This window comes from Mirounga leonina, unplaced genomic scaffold (assembly GCF_011800145.1).
Source record: "Mirounga leonina isolate KUSES-001 unplaced genomic scaffold, KU_Mleo_1.0 Mir_114, whole genome shotgun sequence".
NCBI classification, from domain to species: domain Eukaryota; kingdom Metazoa; phylum Chordata; class Mammalia; order Carnivora; family Phocidae; genus Mirounga; species Mirounga leonina.
The window spans coordinates 27,590,122-27,606,720 of NW_023270265.1; the positions used below are offsets into that span (position 1 = coordinate 27,590,122).

Here is a 16,599-nt window from a genome sequence, read left to right on the forward strand (position 1 = left end):
CCCTCCATCTACTCCCTACTAACTGGATTCCATACTTAGTTTTTACATTCATTTAAAATCTACACTGAAGTGGTAAGGTAAGATTAATCTGGCTGCCACATTTATCATTTCCCTAATGGCTAGGGTTGATTTAGTGGAAATGGCTGGCTGAATAAGTATCCCCTCCTGCTCCATACTTACCTTTCTCCTAAAGATTTAAGCTGGGTCAAACAGGGCAAATAATCTTGCTAGATAGAGGATGGTCATGTTTCAACCAAGGAGTAACCTGTTTTAGCTCCTATGACTTAACTGTGTGACCTGCAACATGAATCAACAGGAAAAGCCTTCCATTTTCTGACCACATTCTATCTCTTTTCCACACTTACCAATAGGAGGAAAGATGATCGAAATACAGAATATCCTCAATCAGCTAAGAGCTTCAGGACCATACAAACAGTACTGATACGACTTTACAAAAAAGAGACAAACCAGCACAACTGCTCCTTGGAAGAGCAAGCACATGGTGGGCACCCCAAGTTTATGTTTTTAATGAAGGAATAGTTAATAAGAGCCAAGTTTACTATGTGCCAAGAAGCGAACAAAGTTAGGTTATATGAAAGATAGCACAGAGATGAAGAAACAGACTCAGAGGAGACAAGTAATTGATCTAAGTCATTCAAACAGTTGTATGTAACTGAGCTAGACTTTGAACCTGGAGAATGTGACTCGAGAGCATGTACTTACAGTAAATGGTTATGAGTATGAACCCTGAAGCCAAACGTCAGAGTCCAGTTCCTGCCCCTGCCATTTACTAAGACAATAATAGCAATACTTACATGAAAAGATTATTATGAAAATTAAATAAGTTAATATATATAAAGCCTTAGATCAGTGTCTGGCACATAGTAAATGTTATATATTAGCTATTATTATTTAAATAAATGGTCTCCCAAACAAATGAATGAATATATCTGAGACTTTCCCAAAGGAAGGAAAGTGGAGCCCAACAAACATTAAGAAATGTGTAACCAGGGGCGCCTGGGTGGCTCAGCTGTTAAGCGTCTGCCTTTGGCTCAGGTCATGATCCCAGGGTCCTGGGATCGAGCCCCCCAGCGGGCTCCCTGCTCAGCGGGAAGCCTGCTTCTCCCTCTCCCATTCCCCCTGCTTGTGTTCCCTCTCTCACTAACTCACTCTCTGTCAAATAAATAAATAAAATGTTAAAAAAAATAAAAATAAAAATAAAATAAAATAAAATAAACTATTATTTAAAAAAAAAAAAAGAAATGTGTAACCAATTTGCCCAGGAACTTTATACCTGAGTACCATCACTAGCTACTCCAGCCCATTATTCTAGCAAGGAGAGTAACAGCAGCAGCTAAATCTGAGGGAAGGCCTCTGGCTGTAACCAGGAAAGAAAACTCATTCTAGCAATACCACATTTTTATAAATTCATGCAATTTTATGAAAGAGAGTATGGAAGCCTTAATAAAACATATTATCAGAACACTGCTTTTCTAATTTACAAGATTTAGTGCTGGGGAAGTTGGTATAGTTCCAAGTAAAGGTCCTTTAGTTAAAGTGTATGTACAAATTTAATCATGTGATGAACACAATTGTTTAAGCAGGTCAGACATATCTTTTCCAACTCAACTGTGAAACTCCTTAAATGTGTTTCACTAGATCCTCCACTAGATCATAAATTCTCTGAGGGTGGGGACCAAAACATTTATGGAATTGAGCTGAATTTTCCTCTCCTTAACTCAGAGAGGTATTTAACTCTGTCCATGATTATTTCTCTGTAATATTCTGTCAGCTCTGTTCCTTAGTGAACAGGCACCAGATGACCTCATCACTGCATTTCCTTTAAAAATGCCATAGGCTTTTACATTCTTTTCTGTCACCAAATTTAAACACAAAATTATTTCAAAATGCCCTAAAAGCTTCAAGCTAAGGTAATCATTTATGTAGTAAATTATAGTTCACAAAAGTAACATATTACACACCCATTTTAAATAGAGACATAAGTAATAGTAAAAACTGGAAACAACCATAATTTCCATGAAAAGAATGGTTAAATAAATTAAGCCCACACTGAAAAAAAAAAAAAGATTTAAGAAAAGTACAAAAAAAGAATATTTTATGACATATGTTTTAAAAAACCACAAAATAGAAGAATAACATGATTACAACTATGTAAAACTATGCATACGTGTAGGCTAATACACAACTATGAAAACAATCATAGCACTAGAAAGGAGAAACTGTAAAATTTATTTTTTCCATCTTGATTTTTCTTTTTATTTAGTATTTATAATTATCTTTTTTAATGAAAAAAAAAAAAAAAAACCCAGTTCAAAATATGGTATCATTTATGGTTCAGGGCAGTTCCTTCCTTTGGAGGGCCTTCCTATTCAGTGGACTTCACTGCAATAAATTAATGTCATAGGAATATTAAATGTGTGCCTTCATCAAAAATGTTTCAGTGAGCCTTCCTCTTCTAGCCATGACAGAAGAACAAAACATAATTCACCCTCCTACCTTAAATGACAGAACCCTGGACAAAACAGATGAAACAACAACTACCAGACGTTGGACAACAGGCATACAGAACTGTGATCCCTGAAGAAAAAAAACAAGGTGAGCCCTACGATTACCCCAGCTTACTGCATGGAGAAGTTTCTAGCCTGTGGGACAGGGAGGAGGAAACTATACAGAACCCAGAAGTCTTGCCAAGCCAAAGACATAGAGACCAACACTTGGAGAGGCCAAGGCACCTAGAATTTGTGAGACAGAGTACTGTAGAAGAGGGAGTTTGACAAGGAACTCTGGAGGTCTGTAGAAGGGTCCTCTTACATCTTTTGCTGAATACTGATGTGCATATATAGAAGAGGAAAATACTCAAGGCTGGGCACAGAGAACCACTGGAAAGGAAAAGAAATTGTTAAGCTCACAGAGGGCTCCACAAGTAAAATAATTTGTCTTTCCACCAGCAAGAGTAGAAAGACCTACTCATACACTGGTTGTCAGACAGAGTCTGCAGATGGATAATGCATTAGCAATGGGGCCAAATTAGCATTAAAGATGGCTCTCAACCTCCCCTGACAACCCTTAAATACAAACCTGAAAGGATAAAACTGATTTCCAAATAATGTAACCACATTCTAGAACAAAGTTTAACTATATAAAATAATATAACAAAATCTAGCACTCACAACATTAAAATCACAATGTCTAAAATCTAATTTAAAATTTACCAGGCATTCAAAGCAGGAAAATATGACCAAATAAGCAAGAGAAAAACCAGTCAACAGAAACAGATCCAAACATGAGGAAAATTAGCAGAATTAGCAGAAAAGGACATTAAAACAACTACTGTAAATATGCTCCATATTCTCAGGAAGACTGAGGAAAATACAAATACAATGAGGAAAGAAATGGACATATTAAAAAGAAGTCCAAACAGAACTTCTAGGGAAGAAAAAACCTTCTGAAATGCACACTACACTGGATAAAATGAACTAAGATTAATGAGATTAACAGCATATTTAAAAATACAGAAGAGGCATCCAAATCGGGAGGAAGAAGTAAGCTGTCACTATTTGCATATGACATGATACTATTTATAGAAACACTAAAGACTCCACCAAAAAAACTATTAGAACTGATAAATGAATTCAGTAAAGCAGCAAGATACAAAATTAATATACAGAAATCTGTGTTTCCATTCACTAGTACCCAATGATCAGAAAGAGAAATTAAGAAAACAATCCCATTTACAATTGCATCAAAAAGAATAAAATACCTAGGAAAAAACTTAAGAGGCGAAAGACCTGTACTCTGAGAACTATAAGACACTGGTGAAAGAAATTGAAGATGACATAAATAAATAGAAAGATATACCATGCTCATGGATTGAAAGAATTAATATTGTTAAAATGTCCATACTACCCAAAGCAATCTACAGATTCAGTTCAATCCCTATCCAAATACCAATAGCATTTTTCACAGAAATAAAGCAAATAATCATAAAATTTGTATGGAACCAAAGACTCTGAATACCCAAACCAATCTTGAGAAAGAAGAACAAACCTGGAGGTATCATGCCTCCAGATTTCAAACTATACTACAAAGCTACAGTAATCAAAACAGCATGTTACTAGCACAAAAACAGACACATAGATCAATGAAACAGAGTACAGAATCCAGAAATAAACTCACATATATTAATCTATGACAAAGGAGTCAAGAATATACAATGGAGGGGCGCCTGGGTGGCTCAGTTGTTAAGCAACTGCCTTCGGCTCAGGTCATGATCCCAGGGTCCTGGGATCGAGCCCTGCATCGGGCTCCCTGCTCCGCGGGAAGCCTGCTTCTCCCTCTCCCACTCCCCCTGCTTGTGTTCCCTTTCTTGCTGTGTCTCTCTCTGTCAAATAAATAAATAAAAGAAAAAAGAAAAAAAAGAATATACAATGGAGAAGAGACAGTCTCTTCAATAAATGGTGTTGGGAAAACTGGATAGCTATATGCAAAAAAAAAAAAAAAAAAATGAAACTGGACCACTTCCTTATACCATATACAATAAACTCAAAATGCATTAAAGACCTAAATGTAAAACTTGAAACCACAGAACTCCTAAAAGAAAATATAGGCAGCAGACTCTCGGACATCAATCTTAGCACTATTTTTTTTTGGATCTGTCTCCTCAGGCAAAGGAGGAAAAAGGAAAAATAAACAACTGGGATTCCATTAAAATAAAAAGCTTTTGCATAGAGAAGGAAGGAAAACATCAACAAAACAAACCTACTGAATGGGAGAAGACATTTGCAAATTAATATCCAAAATATATAAAATATATAACGAATTCCTACAACTCAACACCAAAAAAACAATCTAATTAAATAATGAGTGGAAGACTTGAATAGACATTTTTTCAAAGAAGACATATAGATGGCTAATGGCCATGTGAAAAGATGTTCAACACCATACTCATCAGGGAAATGCAAATCAAAACCGCAATGAGATATCACCTCACCTGTCAAAATGGCTAATAATAAAAGACAAGAAATAACAAGCATTGGCAAGGATAGGATGAGGAGAAAAGGGAACCTTCATGCACTGTTGGTAGGAATGTAAATTAATGCAGCCACCATGGGAACAGTATGAGGGATCTTTAAAAATTAAAAATAAAAACTACCATATGATCTAGTAATTCCACTTCTAGGTATTTATCCAAAGAAAACCAAAACACTAATTTGAAAAGATATCTGCAACCCCATGTTCACAGCAGCATCATTCATAAGAGCCAAGACATGGAAACAATCTAAGTCGCTATCAATGGATGAATGAATAAAGAAGTTGTGACATATATATACAATGGAATATTATTCAGCTATAAAACACGAGAAAACCCTATTTGTGACAATACAGATGGACCCCCAAAGACATTATTCTAAGTGAAATAAGTGACACAGAGAAAGACAAATACTATATGATCTTACTTATATGTGTAATCTAAAAACAAAACAAATACAAACCCATAAAAAAAAGAGATCAGATTTGGGGGTACCAGAGACGGAGGGTAGGGAGAGGGGGAATGGAGGAAGGTGGTCAAAAGATACAAACTTCCAGTTACAGAATAAAGAAGATAAATAAGGGATGTACCCTACAACAGGAGGATTTAGCTAACACTGCTGTATGATATACAGGAAAGCTATTAAAGAGAGTAAAATCCTAAGAGTTCTCATCACGAGGAGAAAAATTTTTTTTCCTTTCTTCCTTTTTTCTTTTTATTGTATCTATGTGAAAAGATGGATGTTAGCTGAACCTACTGTGGCAATCATTTCACTATATATGTAAATCAAACCATCATTCTATATACCTTAATCTTCACAGTGATGTGTGCCAATTATTTCTCAATAAAACTGGGGGGAAAATGAAAGTGTGCTGCCACTTCCAGCATGGCAGAGTAAAACCTCTATAGCCTCTCTCTCTTACTGATTATAGCTAAAAGTTCTGTATTGAATTCAAAGAGTAACTACCTGGGGGCCCTAAAAATTAAGTATAAGCAGACAGATTATAAAAGGGAGTCAAAACTTAGAGAAACACCCACAAAAGGAGTTTCAGGTTATCTTTTCTCCTATTTTTCTTTCAGGCTTTCACAGAGATGCATGGTGGAGAAGCTAGGTAGATGGCTAAAACTTCAATAGAAACCTCACCTTTCTGTAGAAAGAAACCAGAAAAGGGGGCTTTTGCTGGTCAGAGAACACAAAGAGAATCCTGGACAAACCAGGAGAAAGTGTTCCCCTAATTCTGCATATAATAGTTGCACAATTCTTAGGCTCATGCCTGAGCTGAGCAAATATGGAACAAAGATATAAGCAGCAAAGCAAAGGCTTTAAGAACTGAATGGATATTTGTTTGGGTTTTTTTTAAAGATTTTATTTATTTATTTTGACAGAGAGAGACAACATGAGACAGACCACAAGCAGGAGTGGGAGACGGGGAAGCAGGCTTCCCGCCGAGCAGGGAGCCAGATGCGGGGCTCGATCCCAGGACCCTGCAATCATGACCTGAACCGAAGGTAGACGCTTAACGACTGAGCCACCCAGGCACCCCCTGAATGGATATTTGGTGGGGTTTTTGTGTGTGTATGTGTGTTTTAAACATTTTATTTATTTATTTATTTATTTATTTATTTGAGAGGGAGAAAGAGAGCAGGGAGGGACACGGGGGAGGGAGAAAGAATCTGAAGCAGACTCCACGCTGAGTGAGAAGCCTGACGTGGAGCTTGATCCCACAACCCAGAGATCATGACCTGAGCCAAAACCAGGAGTCAGACCCTTAACAGAATGAGCCACCCAGGCGCCCCCTGAATGGATTTTTGAACGACAGTCCAAGCCTCAACTAACCCTTGAGTGGTACATGCATGGACCAGATCCAAAGCAGCACAGAAAAGGCTCTGAAAACTAAACTGGTATTGGAACCACAACCCACAGAGGTGAGGCAGAACTTGTAGTCTAACCCCATCTGCGTTGACTGCCTCCGAAAACCAAACAAACAAATCTCCAGAGGATTATAATTGAACCCTGAGTCTACACAACGTAACATTAAAAATGTCCAAGATGTAATCCAAAATTATTCAATTATTCTCACAGGAGTTAGTGAACCTAAAGATAGAACAGTAGAAACTACTAAATAAGAAGAACAGAAAAAAATGGGAGAAACCAAATAATGCTTCAGGGAAGAGAGGGACAATATCAAAAAGCCTAACATCTGTGTAATTGTAGTCCAAGAAAAGGAAGAAGAAAGAACTTGGAGCAGAAAAAATTTTGCAGGGGCGCCTGGGTGGTTTAGTCATTAAGCGTCTGCCTTCAGCTCAGGTCATGATCCCAGGGTCCTGGGATTGAGCCCCACATCAGGATCCCTGCTCAGTGGGAAACCTGCTTCTCCCTCTCTCACTCCCCCTGCTTGTGTTCCCTCTCTCATTGTCTCTCTCTCTGTCAAATAAATAAATAAAATCTTTAAAATTTTTTTTAAAAAATTTAAAAAAAGAATGGCCGAAAACTCCCAAATTTAGTAGAGTCAAGAAGCTCAGCAAATCCCAAACAGGATGAACTCACAGAAAAACCATGCCTAGACAAATCATAATCAAACTGCTAACAGCCAAAGATAAGGGAAAAAATCCTAAAAGAACCTAGAGAAAAACAACATATTACAAACAAGGAAAAAAATGATTAAAATGACCATAGACTTATTTTCAGAAACCATGGAGACCAGAAAAAGGGAAATAACATCTTCAAAATACTTAAAGATAAGAACCTATCAACTCAAAATTCTAAATCCAGCAAAAATACCTGAGAAATGAAAGAATATTTTTAAATCTTGTCACCAGGAGGCCTGCTCTAAAGGAACTGCTAAAGAAAATTTTTAAGACTGAGAAAAATAATACCAGAAGGAAATTTGAATCTTCTGGAATAAAAAGAGCAACAGAAATGGAAAATATCTATGTAAATATAAAAAAATATATTTTTCTCTCTGAAATTTTTAGAATAAGGATGATAGTCACAAGGAAAAATTATAGCATTGTCTGGTAGAATTTTCAATGTACGTACATGTAATACATACGACAACTATATCATCAAAGTAAATGTGAGGGTTGGTGATTACAGAACACTATCTAGTAGAAAACTCTTATATTTTATTGAAGTGATAGAAAACTGGGAGGGCCTGGGTAGCTCAGTCAGTTAAGCATCCAACTCTTGATCTCAGCTCAGGTCTTGATCTCAGGGTCATGAGTTTCAAGCCCCACAGTGGGCTGCATGCTGGGTGTGGAGCCTACTTAAAAAAAAAAAAAAAGAGAGAGAGAGCCATGTTAAATATAAAAATATAGATAAGTTAATAGTAAAAGGACAGAAAAAGGTAAACATGGAGGGGCGCCTGGGTGGTTCAGTCGTTAAGCGTCTGCCTTCGGCTCAGGTCATGGTCCCAGAGTCCTGGGGTCGAGCCCCGCATCGGGCTCCCTGCTCCGCGGGAAGCCTGCTTCTCCCTCTCCCACTCCCCCTGCTTGTATTCCTGCTCTCGCTGTGTCTCTCTCTGTCAAATAAATGAATAAAATCTTTATAAATAAATAAATAAATAAATAAAATAAAAATAAATAAATAAGGTAAACATGGAGACACTAATCAAAAAAGAAAAACCAGGGGTGCCTGGCTGGCTCAGTTGGTATAACATGCAACTCTTGATCTCAGAGTTGTGGGCTTCAGCCCCACAATGGGTATAGAGATTAAAGATAAAATCTTTGAAAAACGAGGGGAAAAAGAGAAAAACCACAATGGCTGTATTAATATCAGACCAAACACACTTCAGAACGAGGAATATTACCAGAGATAAAGAGGGACATTACACAATGATAAAAGGTTTAACTCACCAAAATATGATAATCCTAAATGTGTACACATGTGACAGCAAAACTATAAAATATATAAACCAAAAAGTGAAAGAACTGAAAAAATAGACAAACCTACAATTACAGTTAGAGATTGCAACAGCCCTCTCTGTCCCTTTAGAACAAGTACACAAAAAAATATGTGAAAACAGAGACCACATCAAACAACTTGACCAAACTGACACTTACAGAACAGTTTACTTCAAGAGCAAAATCAAGTGCAGAAGAGTCATTTACCAGGATGGACTGTATTCTGGGCCATAAAACAAGTCTCAATAAATTTCAAAGGACTGAAATCACATAAAGAATATCCTTTGACCAAAACAGAATTAAACTAAATATTACTAACAGAAAGATATCTGAAAAAACTTAAAAATCCCCAAATTGGGGTGCCTGGGTGGCTCAGTTGGTTAAGTGTCTGCCCTGGGCTTGGTCATGATCCTAGGGTCCCAGGATTGAGCCCCGTGTTGGGCTGCCTGCTCAGCAGGGAGCATTCTCCTCCCTCTCCCTCTGCTGCTCCCCCTGCTTGTGCTCTCTCTCTGTCAAATAAATGAATAAAATCCTTAAAAAAATTAAAATAAAATAAAATTCCCCAAATATTTGGAAATTAAACAAAATAGTCCTAAATAATCCAAAGGTCAAAGAAGAAATCACAACGGAAATCAGAAAGTGGGTTGAACTTGAATGACAATATAAACACAACAAATAAAAATGTTTCAGATGCAACTAAAGTAGTATTTATAGGGAAATTTATAGGACTAAGTATTTATATTAGGAAAAAAGAAAAGTCTCATATGAATGACCTAAACTTTCATCTTAAGAAACTAGCAAAACTGAAAGGAAGCAACAAGAAGGAAATTAAGAGCAGGAATCTATGAAACAGAAAACTAAAAACCAAGAGAGACAAAACAAACAAACAAAAAACCACTATGAAACCAAAGGCTAGTTCTTTGAAAAAAAAAAATCAATAAACCTGAAAAATATATAGCCAGCCTGGCCAAGAAAAAGAAAAGACACAAATTATCAAAATCAGAAATGAAAGAAAGAAAAGACTCTACAGACATTAAAAATGAGTATTACAGTGGTGCCTGGGTGGCTCAGTTGGTTCGGCGACTGCCTTCAGCTCAGGTCATATCTTGGAGTCCCAGGCTCAAGTCCTCCATCAGGCTCCCTGCTCAGCAGGGAGTCTGCTTCTCCCTCTGACCCTCCCCCCTCTCATGTGCTCTCTCTCTTTCTCTCTCAAATAAATAAATAAATCTTTTTTTAAAATGAGTATTACAAACATGCCCATAAAATATGCCCATAAAACTTATAACTGAATGAAATAAAACAAATTCCTTGAAAGATACAACCTTCCAAAAGTCACTATGAAGAAATAGATAATTTAAATAGTCTTAGATTTATTAAAGAAATTGGGTTTACAGTTAAAAACCTTCCAAGAAAGTAAATTCCAGGCCCAGTTCGCTTCCCTGACAAATTCTACCAAATATTTAGGAAAAAAAAAAAAAAAAACTTCTAAACAAATTCTTCCAGAAAATAGATGAGAGAATTTTATGAGGTCAACATTACCTGATACTAAACCCAGAAAATGACATTATAAGAAAATAAAATTACAGACCAATATCCTTCATGAATATGGGCAAATTAAATCCAGCAACACATAAAAATGATACTAAGTTTATAAAAAAGATACGGGTGCCTGCATGGCTCAGTTAGTTAACATCTGCCTTTGGCTCAGGTCATGATCTCAGGATCCTAGGATCGAGCCTTGCTCAGGCTTCCTGCTCAGCAGGGGAGTCTTCTTCTCCCTCTCCCTCCACTGCATGTGCTCTCTCACGCACCCTTTCTCTCTCAAATAAATTTTTAAATTAAAAAATTATATAATAATAAATTACAATCATGTGGGGTTGGTTCAACATTCAAAAATTAATCACTATATCAACAGTTTAGAGTAGGAAAACCATGTTATCATCTCAATAAATGCTAAAATTTTTAAGATTTTATTTATTTTATATAAAAAAGATAAAACATGCACGTGAGTGGGGGTAGGGGCAGAAGGAGGGGAAAGAATCCCAAGGAACCTCCACACTGAGCTTGGAGCCCAACACAGGGCTCGACTTCACAACCCTGAGATCATGACCTGAGCCCAAACCAAGAGTGGGATGCCCAACTGACTGAGCCACCCAGGTGCCCCATGCTAAATTTTTTTTAGAGATGTATTTATTTCTTTATTTATTTGAGAGAGACAGAGAGAGCATGAGTGGGAGGGGGGCAGAGGTAGAGGGAGAAGCAGACTCCTCCTCACTGGCCAGGGAGCCCAGTGGGTCTTGATCCCAAGACCCTGAGATCATGACCTGAGCCAAAATCAAGAGTCAGACGCTTAACTGACTGACCCATCCAGGCACCCCGACGCTAAAATTTTAAAACAGAATCTGACATTCATTAATGAGAATAACTCTCAGGAAACTAGAAACAAAAAGGAATTTCTTGGGCACCTGGGTGGCTCAGATGGTTAAGCATCTGCCTTCGGCTCAGGTCATGATCCCAGGGTCCTGGGATCGAGTCCCACATCGGGCTCCCTGCTCCTTGGGAGCCGGCTTTTCTCTCTCTCTCTCTCTGTCTCTCATGAATAAATAAATTAAAAAAAAAAAAAAGGGAATTTCTTCAGCCTGATTGAGGGCATCTATGAAAAAACCTATAGCTAATGTCACACTTAATGAAGTACTGAATCCTTATTATCTTAAGATTAGAAAAAAGGCAAGTATATCCATTCTCACCACTCTGATTTAATATACTACTAGAGGTCCTAACCAGTGAAATAAGACAAGAAAAAGAATTAAATGGCATACAGATTAGAATGAAAGGAATAAAACTCTTTTTATTCCCAAACTACATAGCTATTTACATAGACAATTCTAAAAAGATTACAAACTACTATATCTAGTAAGTGAGTTTAGGAAGATGACAAATTCGGAAATCAACAGTCTTTCTATATATTAGCAATGAGCAAATAAAAATTGAAATTCTAAAAAATAACATTTACAATAGCACCAAATTCCACGAAATGTGTTGAGATAAATTTAATAAAATATGTGCAATATGTACAGTATGTTTGATGAAAAAAAATCAAAGAAGACATCAATAAATGTTCACAGGCTGTAAGATGTATTACTAAGATGTCAATTTTTCCCAAAAGGATCTATAGATTCATAATATTTTTTTTAAAAGATATTTATTTGACAGAGAGAGAGAAAAAGATGGAGGGAGAGAGCACAAGCAGGGGGAGGAGCAGAGGAAGAGGGAGAAGCAGACTCCCTGCTGAGCAAGGAGCCTAGCAGGGCTCAATCCCATGACCTGAGATCATGATCCAAGCCCAAGGCAGACACTTAACCAACTGAACCACCCAAGCGCCCCTAGATTCATCATAATCTTAATCAAAATTTTAAAAAATCTTCATCAAAATTCCAGTAGGGTTTTAACAAAAACACACTTAAATTTATATGAAAAAGTATCTAAGACAGCCAAAACAATTTTGAAACAGAAGAACAAAGTTGAGGAGCACTTGGCTGGCTCAGTCAGTGGAGCATGAGGCTCTTGAACTCAGCGCTGTGAGTTCAAGTCCCACACTGGGTATAAAAGATTACTTAAAAATAAAATCTTTTTTTTTTTTTTAAAGATTCTATTTATTTATTTGACAGAGAGAGACACAGCGAGAGAGGGAACATAAGCAGGGGGAGTGGGAGAGGGAGAAGCAGGCCTCCCGCTGAGCAGGGAGCCCAATGCGGGGCTTGATCCCAGGACCCTGGGATCATGACCTGAGCCGAAGGCAGACGCTTAACCAACTGAGCCACCCAGGCGCCCCTAAAAATAAAATCTTTAAAAAAAATCTTGGGGTGCCTGGGTGGCTCAATCAGTTAGGCATCTAGCTCTTGATTTCAGCTCAGGTCATGATCACAGGATTGTGAGATCAAGCTCCGCATCGGGATCCACGCTCAGTGAGGAATCTGCTTCTCTACTTCTCCTTCTGCCCCTCCTCCCGCTCATACTCTCTCTCTAAAACAAAACCACTTAAAATCCTTTAAAAAAAAAAAAAAGAACAAAGTTGAAGGACTCACACTATCTCTTTCAAGACTTACTTTATAGTAATCAAGAAGTCAGTGTTATTTGTGAAAGGAAAGACACATATAGCAACAGCACAGAATATTTACATATGTAAAGTCACTTGATTTTTGACAGAATCAATTCAATGGATAAAGTCTTTATTTATTTATTTTTAATATTTTATTTGTTTGACAGAGAGACAGGCAGAGAGGGAACACAAGCAGGGGGAGTGGGAGAGGGAGAAGCAGGCTTCCAGCAGAGAAGGGAGCCCAACATGGGGCTCGATCCCAGGACCCTGGGATCATGACCTGAGCCGAAGGCAGACACTTAACGACTGAGCCACCCAGGTGCCCCCATGGAGAAAGTCTTTCAACAAATGGTGCTGAAACAAGTGGACATGCATATTCAAGGCATGAACCCCAATCCAAACCCAGAAGTATATAGAGAAATTAACTTGCACTGAATCTCAGATCTAAATGTCAGGTACTAAAACTATAAAACTTCTAGAAAAAAGAGAGATAATCATTTTATCTTTGGGTTAGAGAAAGATTTCTTAGATACTACATGAAAAGCACAAACCCATAAAAGAAAAAATTAATAAACTGTATTTATCAAAATTAAAAACTTCTTCAAGAGTTTGCAACTGAGTCCAAGAAAAATGGAAATCTGCTAGCTGGATTATAACAAAAATCTTTCCCTAATTGGTGGATGAGACTGAAAAATAAAATGGGGTGCCTGGGTGGCTCAGTTCATTAAGTGTCCAACTCTTGGTTTCAGCTCAGGTCATGATCTCAGGCGATCAAGCCCCACATCAGGCTCCATGCTCAGTGCGGAGTCTACTCAAGATTCTTTCCCCTCCCTCTCCCTTCTCCTCTACTCCTCCCCCTGCTCAAGCTCATGCATGCTTTCTCTCTCAAATAAATAAATAAAATTTAAAAGAAAAGAAAAAACAAACAAAAATGTCTTCAATAGACACTGTTAAGAAAATGAAAATACAGGGATGCCTGGGTGGCTCAGCGGGTTAAGCATCTGCCTTCAGCTCAGGTCATGATCCCAGGGTCCTGGGATCAAGTCCTGCATCGGGCTCCTTGCTCAGTGGGGAGCCTGCTTCTCCCTCTGCCTGCCGCTCCTGTGCTGTCTCTCTCTCTCTGACAAACAAATAACAAAATCTTTAAAAAAAAAAAAAAAAGAAAATGAAAATACAAGCTAAAATCTGGGAGAAAATATTTGCAAAACACGTAACTGATAAAGGACTACTGTGCAAAATATACAAAGAAACCTCACATCTCAAAAAAAACAAACAAACAAACAAAAAAACAACCAATTCTCCTTAGAGGAGAACTCTAAATATAATCTATGTAGATACTCTCCCCTCAAGGAAGTGGAGCTTAACCTCCCCACCCCCACTACCAACTTCAGTGCTGAGTGTATTTAGTGACTTGCTTCCAAAGAACAGAGTATGAAAAGGGAGGAAAAACCACAACTCTGCACTGGAGAAACTTTGCAAATAGTACCCTAAGCAAGTGATAAAGGTTAATATTGCCAGTGATAAGTCATGTTGATAACATAACATCCAAATGTTATGGAAAGGCCACTTGGACTTTGTGGCATTCTTCCTGAAAACCCAGAACCCCAGTCCAACCCTGAGTAAATCATAAGACAGACCAAAATTAAGGAAGAGTCTCCTGAAAACTGTCAAGGTCATGAAAAACAAACACTAAGAAACTGTCAGACAAGAAGAGACTAAAGAGATATTAGAACTACATGTAAAATAGGGGCGCCTGGGTGGCTCAGTTGGTTAAGCGACTGCCTTTGGCTCAGGTCATGATCCTGGAGTCCTGGGATCGAGTCCCGCATCGGGCTCCCTGCTCGGCAGGGAGTCTGCTTCTCCCTCTGGCCCTCCTCCCTCTCATGCTCTCTGTCTCTCATTCTCTCTGTCTCAAATAAATAAATAAAATCTTTAGGGCGCCTGGGTGGCTCAGTTGGTTAGGCAACTGCCTTCGGCTCAGGTCATGATCCTGGAGTCCCGGGATCGAGTCCCACATCGGGCTCCCTGCTCGGCGGGGGGTCTGCTTCTCCCTCTGACCCTCTCCCCTCTCATGTGCTCTCTGTCTCTGTCATTCTCTCTGTCTCAAATAAATAAATAAACTCTTTAAAAAAAAAAAAAAGAATGCTTAAAAAAAAAAAAAAAAGAAAGAAACATATACTTAACCATGATAGCCAAAAACCCATTCACAGGTATGTAACCGGGTGAAATGAAAGCCTGTGTTCACATAAAACCCTGCACAATGATGGTCACAGGGGCTTCATTCATAATCATTAAAAACTGGAAACCTCCCAAATGTCCTTCAACTGAGAAATGGATAAACTAAGCTGGCATAGTCCTACAACGGGATATTATTCCACAATAAAAAGGAATAAACAGGGGCGCCTGGGTGGCTCAGTCGTTTAAGTGTGTGCCTTTGGCTCAGGTCATGATCCCAGTTTTCTGGGATCAAGTCCTGCATCAGGCTCCCTGCTCGTGCTCTCTCTCGCTCTCTCTCAAATAAATAATTTTTTTTTTAAAAGGAATAAACTACTGATACATGCATCAACATGGATGAATTTCAAATAAATTACTATGTAAAAGAAGCCAGACTCAAAAGACTATACAATCTCATCTTTGGGGTTTTTTTTTTTTTTTAATAAAACTATGAAAAAAAGGAAAAAGAAAAACTCTGAGACCAGGGAACAGATTCGTGGCTGCTGAGGGTTTAGGGTGAGTGAAGGAGTTGACCTCACAAGAGCACAAGAGACATTTCTGGGATGATGAAACTCTTTTATATCTTGATTTTTTGTGATAATTATACTTTTATACACATTTGTCAAAACTCAGAATTGTACATTAAAAACCATACATGTAAATTATACCTTTAAAAAACTTGACTTAAAAAACTAAATGTTTTAGGGCGCCTGGGTGGCTCAGTCAGTTAAGCATGTGCCTTCGGCTCAGGTCATGATCCCAGGGTCCTGGGAACAAGTCCTCCATCGGGCTCCCTGCTTAGCGGGGAGTCTGCTTCTCCCTCTGACCCTACCCCCTGCTCATGTTCTCTCTAACTCTCTCTCTCAAACACATAAATAAAATCTTAAAAAACAAAACAAAACCGTTTTTTCATCATACTTTATACAAAATGGAAAGCACTGTAACATGCTCTTTGTTGTGTTTCATTTAGTGAAATTTTTCATTTTCCTATTTGTGATCTCCTGGTTCACATTTTAATTGCCTTGGCAGATTTGAGCATGCCCAGATATCCTCTCTTATCTTGTTGCTGTAGCTACAAGGGCTTACCTCATTTGAATGTGCACATGGCCCAATTGAGTAGGTATGTCAGGCTTCTATAAAATATCTCCCCCACTCCAACTCTCCTTCCTTTCCTCATTGAAAGACATCTTTATTCATCTATTAATGGATGCTAAGGCCTCTGAGGCAGCTCTTCACCCTTGGAAAATTCTACATTCTCGAAAACAAGGATATTGGTAAAGCTGGGTGAACACAAAACCACATTAGGAACACTGAGCACATTTGGCAATAGGAA

The 16,599-nt window shown here is 38.1% G+C and overlaps 1 protein-coding gene across 3 annotated transcripts in view; it reads right to left on the minus strand.

Moving 5' to 3' along the window:
- ARMH3 (armadillo like helical domain containing 3) overlaps positions 1-16,599 on the minus strand; it is a 178,088-nt gene that overhangs the window by 78,642 nt on the left and 82,847 nt on the right. The gene's annotated exons all lie outside the window — the stretch shown is intronic.